We start from the raw sequence: 6,000 nt of genomic DNA on the forward strand, positions 1-6,000 counted from the left end.
TTTATCTCCTCCCCACACATGGATTGATCTTATTGGCCCATAGGAACCTTAATTGGACCATAATCTAATTTTTTTTGAAAATCTAGACCCTTAGGCTAAGGTCCTTTATACCCATTTCCAATTAATTCCAATTGCACATTGGAAGGTTCTTTTTGAATTTCTGTTTCAAGGGAATTCATTTTAGACACTAGGAGGATTTTTATATAAAAAAATATCTCAATTTTAGACTACCTCTCTCTAGATATTTTCTCTCTCTAGGTTAAAACAGGGTAAAATAGAATCTTTCTTTTATTTCAGAGAGGGGAATAATTATAAGATTAGAAAGGAAGTTTCTTACTCCTTTATACCTCAAAAGCTGGGGGGAGGAATCTTACACCCACAAGAGTTAACCGAAGCAGAAGCTACCCCCCAATAGGGAGACATGGTAGCTGAATATATTAGAAACTTGGGAGATGAACATCATAGGGGAACAAACATAGAAATCCCTGTTTCCATCCCACACACTTCAAAAATATTAAGATAAACCAAACCCAACCTTCTTAAAAGGACAACCTCCATTCCAAGAGATATTGCAAGTCTCTCTTCTTTCCTCTCGTCTCAAGTCCAAATCCCTATTGGCAACTTGCTCTAAGTTAGCTCAAACCTATGGAACGACCTGAAGGACTTGATGGAGGGATGTCTTAGAGCAAGCATGTACAAAACCATAGAGTTCAAGAGCTCTGATGAATCCAAAAAAGAGGAATTTCATATACCTCATAAGGTATGAGGAACCCCCATGGTTCAATTTCATAAACTTGGATAGTAATTTGAAGGTGATGTACTCAACTCAGCTTTACCCATAACCTTCGATGGCCTCCAAGTTACTTCAATCTTGGATGGGGGAGCTGAAGAGTGAGCACTATTACCAAACAATGCTGGGAAAAATGGGGAGCACCTGCCTTGGATAACACCCGATTGGTAGTTAAATTCACTCATGGAGCTACTGCTAGACCCATTGGTCTACTAAAGGGATCTTAAAATTAAGATTCTAGGAACCACTTACCACCACAATTTTGTGGTGATGAACTTTGGACATCAGCCAGTTTCATATGACTGCATCCTCGGCACCCTTTATGAGAGAATCGAAGATGATCCATGACTGGGACACCGGCCACATTTACATTCGAAGAAAAGATCTTACCTTCAAGATCAATCTATGCACGTGGAAGGTACATCCCATGAGTAGCAAACTATTTGTAGAGGACTCGATCACAACAACACAAACTACTGAAGTCCATTTGTGCCGCCAGACATGTCATAAAATGCTAGAAGATGAAAGGGAGAGTGAGGATTGCGCCCTGCTCCCAGAGCCGGAAGACTCTGAGAATTGGATGCGTATCCTCGCTACCCTAGATATCTTACCTCGACGCACTGGTACAAGGTTTGCCATGGCATATGGGCAAGATCTTACGTCATTATACATGCTTAGTTCAAAATATTTTCCCAATGTAGCCACCCACGAGCTTGAACAGGCTTTTAGAACAAAGCCATCAAGGAGTACACGCTCCCATATAACTCATAGGCTGGAGGGATTCCCTAGGCTGGAAAGGTATGTCTTCCCTAGGCTGGAAAGGTATGTCTTCCCAGAAAACTTAGAAACCCATTGCTTGAAATACGTGGGTGCTGTGGAAGCACCCACACGAGCATTTCAATGAAATGTGGAAAAAAGAGTTTTCAAATAGCTCTCTTTTGGTCAACACTACTATCCTGCAACCAATTGAATCCATTCAACCTAAACCAATCCTCGAAAAGCTTTGCTGCTCCATGTCGTGCAAGGCACGAAACAAAAAGTTAGCACTCGCTGAGAAAGAAGCCAAGAAACTAGTTGATGAGGAAAGTGCTAAAGCAGAAGAGACAAGACGGGTGCCCAAGCACTTTAAGACCTTCCAAATGGTTGACCGATTTGTCCAATATGACTCGGCTCAGAGGTTTGCTAGTGGACAACCTAGGATCTCATATGACGGTCTAGCTAAGGTCAAGGAAATAAACTTAGCAGGCCCAGGTGAAGAGCCGAGGCCAGTATTTATTACAGAAGACCTTTCAAAGGAAGAAGAGACCAAGCTCATCGCTCTCCTAACATAATTCTAGGATTGCTTTGCTTGGAAGTACACAGACATGAAAGGTGTACCTCCAGAAGTGGTCCAGCACACCATTCCGGTGGTTGATGGAGCTAGGCCTGCAGCCAATCCAATCAAACATTGAGCTTATCCTATGAATCGTAAGTACTCCAAGATGGTCCGTGAAGAGATTGAAAGCCTTACTGATGCCGGATTCATATATGAAATTGAGCACACGGAATGGCTATCACGAATTGTGATAGTACCCAAAAAGAATGGAAAAGTCAGAGTGTGTGTTGACCTCAAAAAGGTTAATGTCACCACCATTAGGGACCACCATCCCCTACCATTCACCAAAATGTGCTAGAAAGAGTAGTGGGAAAGGAAGCTTATTATTTCCTTGATAGATTTTCAAGATACAACCAGGTGCTGATTGATCCCAAGGACCAGCACAAAATGGCCTTTGCCACATTGAGTGGGGTACATATGCATACCGAGTCATACCCTTTGGCTTAACCAATGCCCTAGGAACCTTCCAATGCCTCATGTGTATGGCTTAAAGGAATATCTTTGAAAGTTCCTTGAAGTCTTCATGGATGACCTTTGTGTCAATTCCTCTTGGAAGGAGCACCTAGCATGTCTGCGCGCAGTGCTAGAAAGATGCAAGCTATATCGCATCTCATTGAACCCTCTCAAATGTCAATTTTGGGTTCGACATGGTGTGATCCTAGGACACATTGTCTCCAGGCAGGGAATTTCAACCTTGATGATAGCAAAGTGCAGCCCATGCCCCCACCCACAAACTTTAAAGGTGTCCAGTGCTTCATGGGACATGTCGGCTATTATCGAACGATTCATTTTCATGTATGCTGATATTGCTAGACCCCTTTACGGACTCCTTATAGTTTTCAAGTGGACAGAAGAATGTCAAAGGGCTTACACCATGCTTAAAAAATCATTTGGCAAGTGCTCTAATCCTTAGATCCCCCAACTAGGATCTCATCTTCCATGTCCACATTGATGTCTCAGCATTTGCTATAGGATGCGTAGTACTGGCCCACCAACCAGGGGAACACAAGATGGACTTCCCCATCACTTTTGCCAGCCACCAACTCAACGAAGCTGAGAGGAATTACACGACAACCGAGAGGGAGGGATTAGCAATGGTTTACACGGTTAAGAAGTTCTACCATTATCTTTTGGCAACCAAGTTCGTTTTCTTCATAGACCAACAAGCCCTCTTGTACCTGGTAAATAAGCTCTGTATGATAGGAAGGATCACCAGGTGGCTTCTTATTTTTCTTGAGTTCAACTTCACCCCCATCATGGTAAGGAAAGGATCTCAACATGTTCTAGAAGACCACATGTCAAGATCCCCAACGGTGAGAACAGCCAGTGGGAGTAAACGACGATTTACCAGATGCTGCCCTATTCCAACTTTAGTTGATTCCTGAATGGGTCAAAGAAGTAGCTCACTTCTTAGCCACTGGCTTATCAGTTGATCCTCTCCTCAACAAGGACCGTGCCCATTGTTTAATAAAAAAGGCGGCCCTTTACAAGCAGGGCAAAGACAAAATCCTCAGACGTGTTCGGGAAGACGAGTATGTCTTCCTCCTTGAACAAGCTCACTCTACCTGTGATGGTGGGACTTTGCAGCAAATATCACTCCTTGTAAGCTCCTCTCACAGCTAGGTTATGGTTGCCCACTTTAATGGTTGACATTGCTGAGTATGTCAAACGATGTGATGAATGCTAGCGTGTAGCAATTCCTTGTTTCAAGGATCACATGCCCCTGAACCCCATCGTGTCCATTTGCTCACACTGCTTGACTTGTCGTGCCCGTTCGCTCACACTGGCCTGACTTCCCACACCCATTCCTTCACAGTTCCATGCCCATTCCTTGGATTTGCCACCACGGTTGTGCCCTCCTCCTAGAACTATAAATATGCCCCCCCTTCCATTTCCTCACTTTTCCCTCTCACCCAGCTAAACTCTTGTAAATTTTTCTCCTGAGCCCTCACACTCACCAGCAAGATGTCTGATGCTTCTGACTCCTCCTAGGAAGTGCTCCATCACACCTCTCTTCGGAGGAAGAGACTGCCGGAGGCTGCTTTTACAGAGTATGCCAAGCACTCCACCCAGATCTCTCACCTAGGTGAAGCACTAATGAAGCAAGTTAATGGGCATATCGTCCATTCATTGATGAAGAACAACCGTAAAGTAGAGCATAAGCTCCTTTACTACATAGGTTTATGCTACAAAGCTATTGCAGCTGATCCCGTTGTGGTGCACAAATTAGAACAGATCGGCTTGGTAAGACTGCCCACCTTGGAGCCTTGGCCTTGGGGGTAGGACCTATACAATGCCCTATATTTCATAGAGATTTACGACACCAATCAACACATAGGCGAAGTCTTGGACAACGAGGGGCAGAGGCATAAAGTCCAACTCAGTGTTGTGAGATGCTCTTGCACTTCCCCATATGGAGCAGCCATCAACAATGCCACAAAGCTCACCCGCGGTCTATACAGGGGAAACCCTAACAAGGATGGAGTTGAGTGGGAAAATATAGCCCAAGAAGATCTAAACATGCTTGCCTGCGCTTTATAGTTTTTACTCACTACAAGGTGGACCGCCGACCGCTTCAACAGATGCAGCTTAACCATATTAGCTTGATTTCACCACGGCCAGATGGTGAACTGGTTCGTTTACCTTTTTCGTGAGCTGCATGCAGTATATTCAAACCCCCAAGGCAAGCTGGCGACAACAACCTTATTGACCAGGGTGTCATCTATTATGGCATTGGATGGGAAGAATTGCCAAGGGCAACCTAGCTAAGCGGGCTAGATGTGATGGTGACCTCTCTTCCCTCACCATCCACTTCTCCTAATACATCACTAGCGAAGAGGCCCCATCATGCGCCATATGTCACATAACAAGTTCCACCGCCCCCTCCACTAACACAGGAGGAACTTGTAGAGTAGCTGCAAGAAGCCACCAAAAAGGCCGTCGAAGATCAAGAGGAGAGGCAAAAGCAAGAGTTTTTTTAACAGAAGTCTATTTGAAACCCCACCTCAAGAAAGATTCATAGAGATGCCATCCTATGCTGAGGTCAAGCCTTCCTCCACTAGTGCTACACAGAATACCATGAACACTCTCCATTGGGTGTGTTCGGGCAGTTTCAATTCCGGTCAAGCTTATGCAAAGAGCATACATGCAGCCCATGGAGATGTTCCAAACTTCAACTTCGGATTTTCACACATGGCACGGGAGCTCATCACTCAGATGACAGACTATATATACAGACAACAAGAAGTGGCCCAAGTCTCCCAGTGACAGATGCTTTTAGCCAAGGTCCAAGAGAGAGAGCTGTGTCCGAGGACTTGTTCCAAACTAACTTACAGTTTAAGGAGCTGCAGAAAAAGTTTGACCAATAAACAGAGCAGTTGGGAACTTCTATTACATGCATCACACTGAGATCCAGTAGTAGCAGGTCACCCAAGCCTATGCAGCGGCTGAGAGAGCTCATCATGAGCTTACAGTCATTGAAGGCCTACATCAAGAGGCCATGAGTCAGGCACAAACAACGGAGGATACTCTAGCCCACACTACCACCACTAATTTTGCTAAGCATGGGGACCTAACAGCCACCCTCCACCACTTGTTGCAAGAGCAGCTTGGAGACGCAGAGGCTCAGGCAACCCAGCCTCCATCCACTCCATCGGCTTCTTCCTCTCCAGTACACTAGACCACAAGGTGGACACGCTCATGGAGACCACCACCGAGCTCTCGGTTTTGGCATTCCCCCCACAAACCCCTTCCCAACTCCTTGATCTTCAATTCAGAAGCATCAGACTTGTCCTTTTGCAGCATAACATCTATGTCGATGAGCCACTCTCCTACC

Source organism: Cibotium barometz, chromosome 56 (assembly GCF_041138505.1).
Source record: "Cibotium barometz isolate CiBa-2024 chromosome 56, ASM4113850v1, whole genome shotgun sequence".
NCBI classification, from domain to species: Eukaryota; Viridiplantae; Streptophyta; class Polypodiopsida; order Cyatheales; family Cibotiaceae; genus Cibotium; species Cibotium barometz.